This window comes from Galeopterus variegatus, unplaced genomic scaffold (genome assembly GCF_000696425.1).
Source record: "Galeopterus variegatus unplaced genomic scaffold, G_variegatus-3.0.2 Scaffold6068, whole genome shotgun sequence".
NCBI lineage: Eukaryota > Metazoa > Chordata > Mammalia > Dermoptera > Cynocephalidae > Galeopterus > Galeopterus variegatus.
The window spans coordinates 33,974-51,455 of NW_007732179.1; the positions used below are offsets into that span (position 1 = coordinate 33,974).

At 42.9% G+C, this 17,482-nt stretch overlaps 1 pseudogene; it reads right to left on the reverse strand.

Annotated features, from left to right (window-relative positions):
* Positions 1–3,516: 3,516 nt before the first annotated feature.
* Positions 3,517–9,191, reverse strand: LOC103605776 (annotated as a pseudogene).
* Between the last annotated feature and the right edge of the window lie 8,291 nt (positions 9,192–17,482).

Genomic DNA, 17,482 nt, shown 5'->3' on the forward strand with positions numbered 1-17,482 from the left:
TTTTTTTTTTTCCCCTCAGATTGGTATTATATTTAGAACTCTGAGAGCAGCATTTGAATTAACTCCAATCATGTAAAATTATTCAGATGTGTAACTTCATATTTATTTTGTAAATTTTCAATTACTTACATGAAGGAAAATACTAAGCAAATGTTGTATTCATGTTTTTATATAATTATTTTATTAATAAATGAAGAAAGCAGGCTAAAAATCTGTCAAATTATCAAAAACATTAATCAGTCTTATTTTGACATGTTTAGTTGGCCCTAAATATCTTGTCTTTAATATCTAGCAATTGAGCCATCTGAGGGGAAAATGGTTGGATGAAAAGTCTTTCCCATTTGACCAGTCACTACAGACACTACTACTACCATAAATAAAATGTGACTGGGACAATAGGTCATAAACTGTTGGTAAATTACCAATTGTCACCAAAAATTAATGTCATATTATATATGATTCATTCATTTAACATGTATGTATTGAATGCCAGGCAAAGGTGTAGGTACTAGAAATAGAAAGATCCCTGCCTTTATTTTAAGTTAAAAACAAACAAACAAATGAGATTTGAATGAACATAATAAAAACAATTACAAAGACAATCAGAAGATTATATTTTTATGGAGTGAAGTGAACCTGATTAGTCTGGATCTTTGTTCTTATAGGGATACATCTTCAAATATCACATATGGGCAAATCATATTAGGCATTTATACTCCTTGAGAATAGAAGCTACTAAAAAGTGGCTAGAAAATTCAGAGGGGAAACTTGGAACATCAGCAGTGAACGAAGAAGAGTAAAAATGGTAAATATCTGGGTAAACATAAGAGACTATTTTTTAAAATTATTTAAAAATATGTTAAGACAGTGGAAAGCAACACCTGCCTGCAAGTTCTGGAATCTCTTGAGGTTGGTTATTTCTGCATTGTGTGCACTCTGTGTTCCTCCTGCAGAAAGAGCCTTGAGAAATGTAGGATTCACGATGGCAACTATGTTGCACCAAGTACAATAAGCAGCTGAGAAGCATATTCAGATACAAAGTACTGGGGACATTTTGAGATACTTTTGTTATTAAAGAGACCTTGGTACATTTCAGAATTTGCAAAGACCTTATCAGAGAGATTACAACTGCACTGAAATCCACAGTGTTGTGTGTAGCTTCCACACTGTGTAGGATGTGGGTGGATTATACACACACTTTTATTACCCCTTTGTCCCTTCCTTATTCATGTTCCACCTCAAACATATGATAAAACAGTTAGTTTGTGTGACACAAGGTGACATACCAATGATGGGCCGACTGCAGACTCTTCAAGAGGTTTACTTTAAATACAATATCGATATAAATAACTATAAATCAATAAAATAAAATAACATATTCCTGAAGGCAGAAGAAAATATGAAACAAAGTAGAAAATATCTGTTTTCTTAACAATCAAATTGGAGGCTTTAAGGAAATGTTTATTTCTCAGAGACTCAAAGCAGACACTCGTGTTTTTAACAGATCCCCTTTCATCTCCTCCTTCAAAACGTAGGGGCCAAAATCAAGAACATTAACGTTTTAAAAGACAAAAAGAAAAAAGGAAAAAAAGCTAGTGGAGAAGCGAAGAGGCAAAAAAGTTTACATGTCAGACAAGATGCTGGGCACAGTCACTTTCTTGGATGCTTGGGCCTTTTCAACCAGAGAGAAGAAAACAAACCCATTTCCAACATTCTCAGCCACAGTCTGTGGTTCTTTGCCGTCAGCTGTCTTTGTACCATGTGGTTTGTTACATTTTTATATCACTTGAAGTTAAATCAGCTACCTGGAAACCTCTCTCTCTCTCTCTCTCACACACACACACTCTCTCTCTCTCTCTTCTCTTTCTCATCCTCAAGATGTCTACAGTCTTTATACATTCTTTATATTCAGTCTTTGACTGTCAGATTAAAAGTATAAAGACTGACTCAACCCAGGGAGGCTGAGACCACATTTCCTCTCACATCTTTGGTGGCTCTCAGCTTTTTGAACAAGATTCCCGAACTTGTCCTTGAAAACCAGTGTAATATGAATTAAATGTGTTAATGGCTATGTTCACACAACTCTTTATGTCCTGTCTTCCTTTTCCATTTACTTAAATAGAAACTTTCCTTACCTTTTACCCAAACGCTGAGTCATGAAGTTGGAGCTGTCATGGTATCATCAGATCTTAAAAAAATAAAATGAAGCCTCCAAAAGTGTTCTTTAAAATACACCAACATTTCATAGTCATATCTTCTTACTTTATAGAAAACCTCAATTAATCAGGAGTCAGCTATTACAAAAAGAAGCATTCAGTTTAGGACACACACACACACACACACAAGCTACTGTGAGGATTTTTTAGAGGTAAAAATAGCAAAAAATAAATAAATTGACGTATGCAATGTGATCAGTACAAATCACTGTCCCTTCTCTCCTCTCTTCAAGGGCAATTTCTCTGTTTGAGCTTTTCGTTTTTGTTTTTATAAAGTCTTTTTATTTTTATTGCACATTATAAAAAAATAGACTGCACCATATTTACCAGGAGTCAGCTATTACAAAAAGAAGCATTCAGTTTAGGACACACACACACACACAAGCTACTGTGAGGATTTTTTAGAGGTAAAAATAGCAAAAAATAAATAAATTGACATATGCAATGTGATCAGTACAAATCACTGTCCCTTCTCTCCTCTCTTCAAGGGCAGTTTCTCCCTTTAAGCTTTTTGTTTTAGTTTTTATAAAGTCTTTTTATTTTTATTGCACATTATAAAAAAATAGACTGCACCATATTTAAAACGGACAAGGACATTCACAAGGATATGGAGACCCAAACTTCTCTTCTTTATGCCTCTTACCTGTGCTGCACAGGAATGGAACCCGCTAACGAAGACCATGCTTGTTTTGGGGGCTGCAAAGTTGAGCTGGGCCCTTGTGCACTGTCCCATTTGGAGACTGCTGGTGATAATGGTAAGTGTCTCGGCAGGACGGCAGGGACAGGAGGGCTGCCCTGGGACATGGCAGTGCAAGGAACCTGTGGACTCCTGGTCTGCTGGTGGTGGTTGGGACTGGTCTGAGTGCTGAGAAGGAAACAGGCCCAGGCCAGCCAGGGCAAACTGAGCCTGACATCCAGCTCAGGACACAGACTCATGCGCAGTTGTGCCTGGGCTAGTCTCGTGGACACAGAGAGTGGTGGCCTTGCCTGATTCCCCTCTGGAACACACGGGGCCGCACTGTGGGTACTGACAGAGAGGGAAGGGCCAGCGCTCCTCCGGCCAGAGACATGATCCAAATGCCACTCCACGAAGCAGGGTCGAGGTGGAAGATCCAGGTTGGTGCTGTCACCATTTTCACAGGTGCAGAGCAGACATGGTCCTGAGGCCCAGAAGTGCCTGTGGAAGCCTGACAGCCACTAGGCACCCTAGGTGCTCCCTGCAGATGGCTGGCAGGGCCTGCTGACACTGGGCACAGACCCCTGGGCAGCTGTCAGTGTGGTGGGGATGGGAGTGGCCCTGTCACTTCTGCTCCCCTTTCTTCTTGCCCACAGGTTGCCATCTCTTGCCCTCAAGCTTCTCCTTGCAGGTGGCAGTGGCAGTGGTGAAGGTGATGCAGTGGGCGCCCAGGAAGTCCAGCAGCTTGCTGGTGGCCGGCGGATGCCTTCTGCTTCAGCTGGGCCTGCAGCTCGGCCAGTTCAAAGGGCTGCTGCAGCACCTACTGCAGAGGGCCGGCTGGGAGTGGATGTGGCCTCTCAGCACCTCCTCCGTGTCCACGACCTGCACGGCCACCTGCAACACACCAGCCTTCTCGTCTTCCTCCACAGACTCAGAAGCTGCACCAAACTCAGAGGAGGAAGAACTCTGTGAGCTGAAAGAGCTGTCACTGCCATCCCCAGAGGTGGCCACAGCGTCCCGGGAGGCTGGGAACTGGGCGTCACTGTCCGGGCCTGGAGCAGCCTCCTCTGGTGGCGAGTGGCTCAGGGTGGGATGCTGTTACTGGGCTGTTTCTTTCCATGTTGTGGGCCCTAGTCTTAGCGGGTCCCTTGGACCTTTGGGGCATGGGGCTGGAGGAGGCTTCCTGCCAGGTGAAGACTCCTGCCCTGAAAGGCTTGTAGGTTTCCATGGTGTGGGTCGAGCTGCTGGTCACCTCCAGGGGCACCTGTGAGGCTGAGATTTTGTCCCCAGCGTCTGACTCCAGGGTCTGGTGGGCATACTGGGGTATCTCCATCAGTTTCAGAACCACGTGGCATTTAGGCATAGGGCAGACTCCAAACATATCCAGCTCTTTCTTTAGCATTGTGCTATCCTTAGTAGAATTTCTTGGCATTGGAGTTACAGGCACTTTGGGGGGCCAGTTCTTCGAATTAGCACCATTAGGTGACTCCAAGCCTCCTGGCTTCTGAGATGGATCGGCACCTGGTGTCTGGGCAGGAGGAGGAGGCTCTGAAGACCTCTCTTCTCCACCTCAGTCGTCTCACAGAGCTGAACTCAAAAAGCTCTCCGTGCTGCTCTCTGGGGAGCTGGCCCATGAGGATTCCTCATGAGGTTTTCTCTGGTGGCGCAGTTGTTCAGATGGAGGTGGTGCCCACAGTCCTGGGGAGTGACAGTCCCTACTGTCCAGGCCTCCCTCGTTCTGCTGCTGGGACTGCTGGTGCTTGGGTCCTGTGTGCTCAAAGTTCAAGTGGTCAGTTAGGATCAGGGAGAGGGGCTCCACCTGCCAACAGCAATCGACAACTGGAATTGGGGGTCTCTGTCCAGCTGGTGGCTGCTGTCTGCCTGGTTGGGACATTCTCACTGTCCTCAACTTCCACCACTTTGCTTGCCATGGCCGGATTTGGCAGGCCCAGCTCAGGCCACAAGGGCTTCTGGAACCACTGGGGGAGATTGGTGAGGGTCCCCTCATGGGACAGGGAGCCAGTGGAGAAGAGCACTGGTGACAGCTGGGGCAGAGCCTGGAAGGGCTTCTGTAGACTGGCTGTCTTCGGCTGGAAGCTCCTGGAGTGACGGGGGCATGGCAGGATGATGGCGTCTGGGGCATGATCACCGAACACTTCTGTGTGGCATCACTCACTTCCCTGTTTCCCTGGGTGTGTGCGGGGTGTTCTCCTCTGCCAGAATCCTGTCCCTGAGGCTTGTGATTTGGATCTGGGATGAAGAGTCACAGCTTCTGCTGGCCAGCAGGGTGGCAGGCACAAGCCATGAGCTCCTTGTTGAGGCCACCATCGTGATCGTGGCCATAGAGCAGCCACACACACCCCCACCTGCATCCCCAAGAGCTCCGACTCTCCAACTATCCCTCCTCCTCTTCCCGCTGCAGCTTGGTTTCTCTTCTCAGTGGGCTTTGGGAATGTTCTTGACCTGCACTGACGTCAATGACTGAAAACAACTCAGAGGATTTGGGGCTAATTTCTAGAACTTTCCTTTCTTCTGGGGGATCATTAGAAACTGGCTTGACTTTGGTTTGTTCTAGCTCCAGCTCTTCGTCTGAATCCAATGAAAGGATAACTTCATCTTCTTGGTTCACGCTGGATGAAGGATTCTGAGATCTAAAACTCAGATAAGTCGTCAGGATTTGATTGGGTTAGGTCAATGGACAGAGCTTTTTCTGGGGAAATCAAGACCCCCTTGATTTTGCATTCCCACATTCATTGTCTTTCTGGTGGCCTGGCTCTTTAGATAATACAAGAACACTACTGTCCCTCTTCTGCTTTGACAGTACAACGAGAGATGGTGAGTCTGGGCAGCCCACCCTGGAAACTCCACTGTGCGACTGGGTCATTAATGGGGACAAATAAATTGCATGATGAGATTGAAGATGTGACCAGCTGGGACTCCCACCACTGGGTGATTGTGACAGAAAGCAGTACGGCTGTGGTGGAGGTGCCTGCTGGATGGGAAACCTCCATCCCCTTTCCCAGCCAGTGTCACTTTGTTCTTTGTGATCACTAGTTATTTGGGACAGTTCAGAGAATTCTCCTTGAGTTGATGGAAAGGGCTGTTCATAATCACAGACATCGACCAGGGGCAAAGAGGAGCTTCCTTTTCTTTCTGCCCTGCAGCGTCTGAGCGCTGGCCCTGGAGCAGCAGGAGACTGCACCGTCGCACATTTTCCCAGGTAGCTGCAGCCACCTCTCTTCCTGGCCCAGGTGACTCCATCTGCTCTGCTGTTTCTAGCTGTTTGTCACCCTGGTCACTTACTAGCACATGTCCAAGCACTGGACTGTCCTTTCCAAGCTGGTCGGTGTCCTTGTCACTGTCTGATGCTCTGTCCACCTGGAGCAGCTTCTGCTGAGTAGCTGCAAATTCGTGAATGTCTTCCATTTCTGCTGCATCCAGCTTTTCTCTGTCTTCTTCATGGCCATTGGATTTCAACATGGTTTCTGCTTCCTCCTTTTCATCTACCCACATTGACCTCAAGAGGGCTTGGAAATGGTCTGTTCTGCTTTCATGATTCTAGACCTGCTTCTTCTGTCATTCGTCCTCTGAATCCCACACGAAGGTCTTTTTTTTGCACAGTTGAACAAGCTCACTCATGCCAAACCTGAGGGACGTGGAGCTCAGGGCAGGGGCCATGCAGGGAGGAAGGCCGGTGTCTGTGGAGTAGAGGTGGCTCAGGAACCCACAGGTGGCCTGGGTGCTCACGTCATCCAGCAGGACATGCTGGGTCAGGTCGCCGTCTGCTGCAGCAGGGAAGTCTTCGTTGTTTACATGCTGGGTCAGGAGTGGACATCAAGCACACAGCACAAACTTGAGGGTGTGCAGCAGCTCCCGCTGTCCGTCTGTAACTGCATGTTGCTCATGTGTTGGTTACTGACCATGGCACTGAACTTGACAACCAGCAGCCCAACCTGAGGGGGAGCAAAGGGTGGCTGCCGATCTTGAGGTGCTTCTCCTCGGGTGGCAGGACAGACCTGGTCAGTGGAAGGCTGCTAGGCACCAAATCCAACCCTGCGGCCCCTTCTGAGCTGGACAGGCCTCCACTGCGCGGCCACCCACTGGCATTTAGCCACTGCGCTGCCAGGTTTGCCAGGTCCTGCAGGGCCTGTGCTACCTCTGGCTGGAGGATGGGGATGGGTCACTGGAGCCACAGCCCATGGGGGGCTGCTGTGGAGAGCAGGTGGTCCTCACACTCTTGGATCTGTCTGCTCAGGTGGCACCAGTGGCAGTGCGGGCTCTGGTGTGAGACCCTTGGCGGGCCACTGGGGCACAAGAGGAGCACCGGGCTGGGCACGTAGAAGTACTCCAGGGCCCAGGCTCCAGTCAGGGCATGGTTCTCCATAGCAAGGGCCGCTTCCCTTCACGTGGTTGCAGACACCACCTGCTTTTTCCAACTCTTCCTTCAAAATCCTGCCGTCGGGAAGAGGTGGCATGCTGGACAACTCCATTTCCCCTAAAAGGAGCAGGAACACACGACCCTCTGTCTACCTGTGGTCTTGGAGCCCTGGACTACCAGCTGCAGGGTGGGGAGGAGGAGGAGCCGGGGGCTTCTTCCTGCTACATTTCTTCTCTGAGCAGAGTCTCGTCCTCCCAGAAAAAGCACTTTCCAGTCTGAGCACCAGCACAGCTGCACTGTGTTCCATCTTGGATGGGGACAGAGCCACCACCACTGGCAGGTCCTCCTGTGGTGCCTCAAGCTGGTCCACCTTCCCCTCCTCCATAGTCCCTTCTTTTTAGTGGCACTTTCCTGTTACAATCCTCTGGTGTGACTGCTGAAGCTGGACACAGGTGGGCAGCCACCTGCCTTGGCCTGAGCTGCCTGGTGCCCCCCGGCCTTCCTGCACACTGTTTCAAGTGACTGATTCTGCTCTTTAAGGTGAGAAACAGTTTGCCACAAATTGGGCATTCAGGGATCTGAGACAGGGAAGGTCTCGGCACCTTTTCAGACTCATCCAAGCACCTGGTCATGTGCTGCTCTCTTGGTGTCATGAAGCTGAGAGGTTCTTTTGACAGATCTGTCAAAACAACAACCGCTTCTCTTCCAGGCTATCATCTTGTGCAGAAGCCCTATCCCGTCTAAACCCCTGTTGAGGGGCCAAGGCCACCACGGCATCGTTCTCTGTTGCAGGGACTGGGGTCCGTACCCCTGCACCTCCATCATCTCCTCTTAAGGGCCCACTGGGACATTTTTTTCCAGTGTGGCCTCGAGGGAGCACTCTTCAGAAGCCTGTTTCAAACACTCGGGGTCTACTCTTATGAGCTGCAGCATTCACTGTAGGGGCCATGACGGGTTTGTAGGGACGTGGCACCACTGTGATCAGACAGGAAGGAGGGGGCCGGGAGCCACTGTTGGGAGCACGCTCTGTCCAGGTGCTCTGTGCTCTTTCCCGGAGCACAGGCTGATCCGGAGCAGGAGCAAGGCCACCTCCCCCTCCATTCACAGTGAGAGTCGGTTCCCTTTCTGGGAACTTGGTTGCCCTTTGCTTTTTAGTCCTCAGGGCCTGGTTGCCAGATGGAGGTTTCTTCTCTGCAGGGCCTTGAAGTGTTTTGCTCTTGATAGCAGGTTGTTTAGTCCTTTCTAATTTGCTTTTTCTCTGAGTGCTGTTTGAGGCCTTTTGTGTCTTCCTTTCTTCTGACACTTCCTTGGTTCCATTTTTTTCTCACCTTTTGGAAAAACCAGCACAGAGTTCTTTAAAATCATTGTCTGACTCATTTTTCATCTAATCAGTTTTAAGGCTTTCAGGCCAGTCTTCAGAGGCGTGAGGGTCGATCTGGGGGGTAGGGGGGATACAGATGAGAAAGTGAACCCGAGTGTGATCTTTGCCAAAATTTACTCACTTGCAACTCCTTTGGGTTCTCTCTACTTCTCACTGAGATACTTGGAAAGTTTGCACAATTGAACAAAAATTACCATTTCCCTCTCCATCATGATTTAAATATCTGCCTTCAAATGGGGCCTGCAGTGAAACATGTTTAGAGCATCCCTTGGTTAAAGTTCCCAATTGAGAGAATGTTTCGTTGTCCAGTAGATGCCTCCGAGATAGAATACATATGAACTTGGTGATCAGATGATGACCATTTCCCTCTCCATCATCATTTAAATATCTGTCTTCAAATGGGGCCTGCAGTGAAACAACATGTTTAGAGCATCCCTTGGTTAAAGTTCCCAATTGAGAGACTGTTTCGTTGTCCAGTAGATGCCTCCGAGATAGAATACATATGAACTTGGTGATCAGATGATACTCTAAGATCTCCATGGTTATAAAACATACTTGGTTCATTTAATTTCACGTCTCCAGTGCCACCATGGCACCTTCTGCCATTTAAGCTTTTGATCTATTTTCTCCTGTGATGCTGGGAACCTTCTTCCATTCATGTTCCCCTCTATATCCTGTGTTTTTGAGCTTTTATTTTTATTTGATTTCCTCTTCAAAAGCTATAATCGTGAACAGTTCTCCATTCATCTTGGAAAAGAAAAAAAAACAGTATGGAGTTTTCTCAAAAAATTAAAAATAGGACTACCATATACTTCAGCAATCTCACTTCTTGGTAGGTATCTGAAGGAAATGAAATTAGTATCTTGAAGAGGTATCTGTACTCATATATTCATTGCAACATTACTTACAATAGGCAGGACAGGGAAGTAACCCAAGTGCTTGTTGACAAATGAATGGATAAATTGTGGTGTGTATGTGTTTACACACACACACACACACACACACAATGGAATATTACTCAGCTTTAAAAAAGACAGAAATCCTGCCATTTGCAACAGCACAAATGAACCTTAAGGGCATTATGTTAAGTGAAATAAGTCAGCCAGAAAAAGACAAATACTGTATGATCTCTTTCATACATGGAATCTAAAAAGTCAAACTTTAGAAACACAGAGTAGAATTAGAATGGTAACTGCCAGGGGTTGGGGAAGTGGGGGAGATGGGGAGATGTTGGTCAAAGGGCGCACAATTTTAGTTATAAGATGACTGAGTTATTAGGATCTAATGTACAACAGGTGGAATATAGTTAACAGTCCTGTATTGCATGCTTGAAATTTATTGAGAGTAGATCTTAAATGTTCTCACCACAAACCCACACAAATTATACGAGGTGATGAGAGGGTTAATTAGCTGGTTTGCGGTAATCATTTCACAATGTATACATGTATCAAAACAGCAGGTTGTACACAGTAAATATATTCAATTTTTATTTGTCAATTATACATCAATAAAGCTGGGGGGGGGCAGGAAATCTTGACCAACCTTGGGCATCTTCTACTTATACCTCTTTGTCTTCACTTTACAGCCTAAATTCCTAAGAAGAAAATAAGCGACAATCACTGTCCTTAATTTCTTGGCTCCTAGTCCTGCTCTATTTTTGTTGTTATTTTTTAAAATTGCAAAACATTTCGAGCATACAGAAAAATGTAGTGAATAACAATATATGTTTGTGTACCTCCCACTAACTTTGCCACATCTTAGTCTTTTTCCATTTTCTTCTCAGTCTTTACAAAAGAGGAGATATTATAGATACAGTAAAAGTCTCTTGATGCTCTCTCCTTTTTAAAGAGTATCTGATTCAGCTCTTGCCTTTAGAAAGTTGAGCTACAAGTGATGAATACCTACTAGTTCTCTTTTTGAAAGTTCCCCAGGGGATGAAAAGTTAAAGCTCTATAGATTGACTACTCTGTGTAGGATAACGTAAAGCCTTTTCCATTTGGTGTTAGAAGTCATGTAATGGTTTGCAGTAATATACATGCATAGGTATATATGATGTATTATTAAGATATTTTATATGTCTTCCTGCCTATATATTTCCCAGAATCAGGAATAGAACTTAGAAATGGATTTGGTGACCCATTTGGTATTGCTCTCCTCCATTCTGTTTCCTACTCCTGAGGCTGACCATGTGGCCCCTGGAGGTCCAGGGCTGGTAATGAAGCCATTCAGTGTGTGGTTCTTTGCTGGTTGTCCTGAGAAGCTAATACACCTACCCTTATTTTTTTTTATTTTCTGTCCATGCTTAAAACTCCACCATTATGTAGACAGTCATGTGGAATCTGGATTTGATGGCTTCAAGGAGTTATCATTTTTAAATGACCCATATCTTTCACCATACACTAAAGTCTACTCAAAATTGATTAAGGAATTAAATATACACACTGAAACTATAAAACTTCTTAAAGAAAACATAGGAGAAACACTTCAGGAAGTAGGACTGGGCACAGACTTCATGAATATGACCCCAAAAGCACGGGCAACCAAAGGAAAAATAAACAAATGGGATTATATCAAACTAAAAAGCTTCTGCACAGCAAAAGAAACAATTAACAGAGTTAAAAGACAACCAAAAGAGCGGGAGAAAATATTGGCAAAATATACATCTGACAAAGGATTAATATCTATAATATACAAGGAACTCAAACAACTTTACAAGAAAAAAACAAGCAACCCAATTAAAAAATGGGCAAAAGAGCTAAATAGGCATTTCCCTAAGGAAGATATGTGAATGGCCAACAGACATATGAAAAAATGCTCAACATCACTCAGCATTCGGGAAATGCAAATCAAAACCACACCGAGATACCACCGCACCCCAGTTAGGATGGCTAATATCCAAGACTGTGAATGATAAATGCTGGCGAGGTTGCAGAGGAAAAGGAACTCTCATACATTGTTGGTGGGAATGCAAAATGGTGCAACCTCTATGGAAAATGGTATGGAGGTTCCTCAAACAATTGCAGATAGATCTACCATATGACCCAGCTATCCCACTGCTGGGAACATACCCAAAGGAATGGAAATCATCAAGTCGAAGGAATACCTGTACCCCAATGTTCATCGCAGCACTCCTTACAATACATAAGAGTTGGAACCAGCCCAAATGTCCATCATCAGATGAATGGATACAGAAAATATGGTATATCTACACAATGGAATACTACTCAGCTATAGAAAAGAATGAAATACTGCCATTTGCAACAACATGGATGGACCTTGAGAGAATTATATTAAGTGAAACAAGTCAGGCACAGAAAGAAAAATATCACATGTTCTCACTTATTTGTGAGAACTAAAAATAAATAAATAAATAAATAAAAAAATTGGGGGGGGAAGAAGACAGAACAATTACAATTCCTTGAAATTGATACGACAAGCGAACAGAAAGGACATGTTGGGAGGGAGGGGGGAGAGGGAGGTGGGAGGGAGGTTTCTGTAACTGGCCACAATAATGAACCACATTGTATATTGACAAAATAAAATAAAATAAAATATTTAAAAATAAAATAAAATAATAAATTTATAAAAAATAAAAATAAATGAGCTAAAAAGCTAAGCTCCATGAAATCCAAGATCCCTGTTGGTTTTGTTCATTGCTTTATTCCTAATGCCTGGTGCAAAATGCAAATGGAGTTAATAGTAGGTGAATAAATTAGATGTTTCCAGGCATATGTAGTAAAAAGTAGATGTCTACAGGCTACTATTTTTTCAGCATGACAGCAGCCAAGAGCTGATCAATCAAGGAGTGTAAACTTTGCAGAGGAGAAAAGAGGCCAGAAGTCATTTCCCAGAGTCATAACTTCTTAGACTTGGAAGGGCCTCCCACCCAATGAATGAACATTTTCAAATGCATCCTTCTGAAATGATCATTACCCTTCTACGTTAATAGTTCTGAGAGGAATCAGGGAACTGGGAATTTAATCTCAGTCTGACTGCTAATTTCTGGTATCCTTGGATAGATCTAGACCTTTCTTTCCTCACCTGTTAATTGAGAAGTTTGAACTAGATGATTCTTTCTAGCTGGCCATAAAGACCTCTAGAGTGAAGTAGCAATCATGAAAAAGGAATACCAAATGAGACTTTACTCACTGCAGAGTTTTGTCTGGGGACTAGACACATAGGCCTACTTCCAGATTAGTTTGCATTTCAAGGACACATAATTTTTGAGTGACAAAGTCTGATTTTTTGTTTTCAATAAATGAAATCAACCCAGAATCAAACATCATCTGTGTCTAGTCCACACAGTAGATAAAACACATACAGGTCAACAAGGGAATCAAGACAGGACCAAAAAAAGAAAAAAGAAAAAAAAAATGCAAAGCCATCCCAGTTCACTCTCTTGTTCAGGATGAAAATGAAGATTAAAAGTGGGGTAAGAAAATCCCAGGAGCAGCCATCACTGTCTAGAAATACACGCAGGGTTTTGAGTTGATTTGGCATTTGCTGCTGTTTTCCATATAATCACCACCCAAGTGGGGGTGTCTCTAAATAATGGAAATGCTGACTGACCAAAAATAGTAGAAATTCTAATAAAATCTGAGAGCAAAATTCTCCCAGACAGGTTCTTCCTGTTAATCCCCCATAGTCATCCTTTTGTTTCTAGAAATGGCATTAAAGCCACCCAGTGAGGAAGGGAGAAAACTATACAGACTGCTGTTCATTGTGGGCACTTAAAACCTCACCACCAAATGTAGGTTTTGACTCTCTGCCCAGCACAGCTTTGAAAGTTTTGCCATGAAGTCCTAATTGCTAAGTAAATGTTCACTCAATATTTCTCCATAAAGGGGAGAAAGAGGAAAAAAAAAAAGTGAGAGAAGAGAAAATGGGAAAAAGTGTATGTCATTTTGTTAGAGAAACTACATATTCCGGGTGCATCGTTACACTGAAGATTATTACTCCTCTGTACAGAATTGATCATTATTTAACATATATATATATATATAACATACTCTTGGTGTTTCTAGAACTTTCTGCAAAAACATCATCCCCTTCCCACCCCGCAGCCTACCCTACACTATATAAATGAGATGCTTTTTTATTCAGTGGCATTTGCCAAAAAGCACAGCTTCCAAAATCCCCTGGACATTTTACAAACCATGGCTGCTTTACCTCTGATTAGAAATAAGTTTTGTTCCCAACCAGAAGTACGGATTATGGATCTGAGATTCTGCTGGGCTCATGGTGATCACAAGTGAATAAAATATTTGAACCCTTCCCTGAAGAGTTGATGGTATCTCTCAGGAGGCAAAGCTAACTAATGGGTACGTTGGAACCAAACTTTACATACAATAAGAAAACACATAAAATAAGTTTTATACTCTTGATGGATTTAGCATCATAAAGTAGCATGATAGACAGTTCTCTTAAAATCTAAATGTTTTCTCTAGATGATGTGTTTTAAATACCACATGTTACTTTCACTTATACCAGGGTTTCACAATGTCATCACTACTAACATTTGCACATGATAATCCTTTGTTGTGGAGGCTGCCCTGTGCATCACAGACTGTTTAGCAGCATACATGGCCTCTACCCACTAGATGCCAGTAGCACCCTTGCACCAATAGTGACAACCAAATATATCTTCAGATATTGCCAAGTGTCCCCTGAGATGGAAACAAACTCACCCAAGTAGAGAATCATTGATTGTGGAGTGGTTATAAAGAAAGTGTGATTGACTGATTGATTGATTTACTTTTGCCCCCTGTAGAGGATGGGAGAATCCAAGTGACAATGTTCCACCTAAGGTTGTCACCTCTATATGAAAATGAAATCATATGTGACCAACTCAAGTGGGAAGTGAGAGGAAGGTAGGATGGGAACTAGACGTACCCACATTCTATCACTTTCTAAATGTATTAGTTTGGGCAAGTTATTTAATCCCTCTAAACTCCTGTTTCTTCATCTGCAAAATATAGATATTAATAATAGAAATTAGCTTCTAAGATTGCTGTACGTAAAATACTTAGCAAACACCTAGTACTATGTAAGCACTTTGCAAAAGCTAACATAAGTACTTTGCAAATGCTAACTGTTACTATTGTGACTTCCCTTAATCCAGACAGCTACCCTGTGCCTGCACTGCATGTTGTACTCAGGAGTTTGGAGAAATGTTTTAGCATGCCTTACTCTATATAGGTTTGTTTCTATGGCAGTAAGCATTTTAACTTCTCCATTCATTCTGTTGCAAAGAATGACTTCCAGACTAGTCACAAATGTTTGTTGATCCAAAAGATTGAAAGCGTAGAGAACTATCATGTGACCTCCTAAGAGGACTTTTCTAGTGCAAGTAGTGACAGTATCAGCATCTGTGGGCCTTGTAGGCAGCCCCAAGATCTGCTCTATTGTATCACTAGTGTGACAGAGGAAGGACAGGGGAGGCAGTGATTTCCCTGGGTGGCCCCAAAGATTGGTAGTTCCCAAGTCAAGTGATTGGTAGATTGTAATGACTTGAGGAATCACCTTGCAACAATCTCTGGTGGGTTCTTTGCACCAGCAAGAAAGTGAAAGTTGTGATAACTACTGAGTTGGTGAAAGTCCTATTCTTATTCAGAAACTCTGTAAAAGAAAGACTGGGTCAGAAAGCAAACTGCAGCTGAGATGCACAGAAGCAGACAAGTAGCTCTAGAGACCCCGGTCGAGAGCGTGGGGAGAAAGCCCCCCATTCATCTGTGACTTAACTCTTGAACCTTCCTGAAATGTAGGAAACAGCAGTTCATGTAAATTCTATAAATAGTTGTATAAGTCAAAGTTTCTTTTCAGATGAGAAAAAAAAAATGAAAACATTCTCTGGAGAAAACATGATCTTTTCTCCATGTTTTAGTTGTCAGTTTTGACAAGAATGATACAAGCTAATTAAATTTCTGTTAATTTATTTTGTCTGATTCAGTGACTGCCTGTCACACAAATCCCTCAATAAGTAAGATTTCTCTCTGCTATAAACTTTCTACTCTTTCTCTGAAATGCCATTAGGTAAACGCACGAAAAGTGGACCTGTTTTACTCAAATAAACACTAAAAGCACTTAAACTCAATCCACTCTCAATACTTCAACTCCTCATGTCTGCTTTGGAGAGGAACTCTTTCCAGCTTATAAATCTCCAATTGGGACCATTACCTTTTAAAAAATAAGAGCTTTTATGTAAATAAAACACAAAGATGAAGTTAAGAATTGGTGGTAGATGAAACAGGAATACGCTGCAGTCCTAGTTGCCTTGAAATTTCCAAGGAATTCTCTCACGTCATTTCCCTTTGAAATAAAATTTGACAGTGACACTGTATAATCACTTCAATCCTCATTATCTAGAGTGATCGAAGTCTTTATCTCCTTGTCAAGAGTGATATGACAAAGCCACATTATCACACAGGAACAGAGCTTGATGTTTGAATAGGTACCAACATATTCGACAGTGCTGGTGATCTAATCAAACTTTCTTTTCTGTACCATTTTCTCTAAAGGCTCAATCCTTCCTCATCTTTAAGACTTAGCCCAAACATCACATCCACTGCAAATCCTGCCCTAACTTCCTGCACCCTACTCCTACTGTAATGGACACCCTACAAGAATATATTTTGCTTAACTTCTACTCTGCATGGTAATGTCTTGTTTGCATGACTGTTAGCTTGTTACAGTACCTCGAAAGCATGTCTTCAAATCCCTCACTGAGAGAATACAGACAGAAAAAAGAGCAGAGAGGAGATTGGTAGGAAGAAAGAGGGGAGGCAGAGAAAGGGCCTTTTTCATAATTTAGCTACTGGTCTATCCTTTAAACAAGAGCAAATCTCACATTGACATTTTCTTGGCTTCCTGCTGTTTATACATTACTCTGTCTGCATTCATTATCATTATACAAAAGGTTCATGTTTCATCAGTATGTATTCATTAGACCTTATTCAGATTTGACAATATTCAGACTCCATCTGCAGACTCTTAACAAATTTGTATTGGGTTTGGTAGTTGTTGCTGCTCTTTTGTATATCCAAAGCAGGAAATCATTCATTATACTTATGCTGAGATGATAACGTTAGCAGTGATAATTAATGCATTAAACTCTTGTTTGTCCCTAACACTTTGCCAGTATGAGCTCACTTAAGCCTCAGAACCACCCTGTGGGATAGGTACTGTAATCATTCCCATTTTACAGATGAGGAGACTGAGGCAAAAATATCTAAAATAAATTGCCCAGGGTCACATAACTAATAAGTGGCAGAGCCCAGATTTAAACCAGATAACAGAACCCATGTTCTGAATGGCCTAGCGACCAATCACATGACTTGTACAAGTCATTTCAGTAGAGCCACTCAATAAGTACTTTATTTCTTGACATTTGATAAGTAATTTTTGTAATTTGTGGTTATGATTTAAAATACAGTGTCAATAAGTGATCATTTTAAGCTCTCCCCTTTCTGTGTTCCTATAGTAGATGTATTATTCTGCTCTGCCTGACAATTTTGGGGGGACATTTGTGTCTCTTTTCTAGACTCTAAGCCTTATGGGAATTTATCCATCATTATGTCTTTTACAATTGTTTTTGCTGAACAAAATAAAATTATTTATGATGAGTAAAAACACTCCTTTTTCCCCGATGCCCATCATAAAAATAATTATTAGTCGATATATGCATTTTTCTGATTTATATCCCATATTCAAAGATACAATATTAACTTTAACTTTTATCATTATTATAGACCTTATAGACCTCTTTTTAAAGGGTAGTGGGGGGAAGAAGACACAACAATCACAACAATTCCTTGAACTTGTTAAGACAAGTG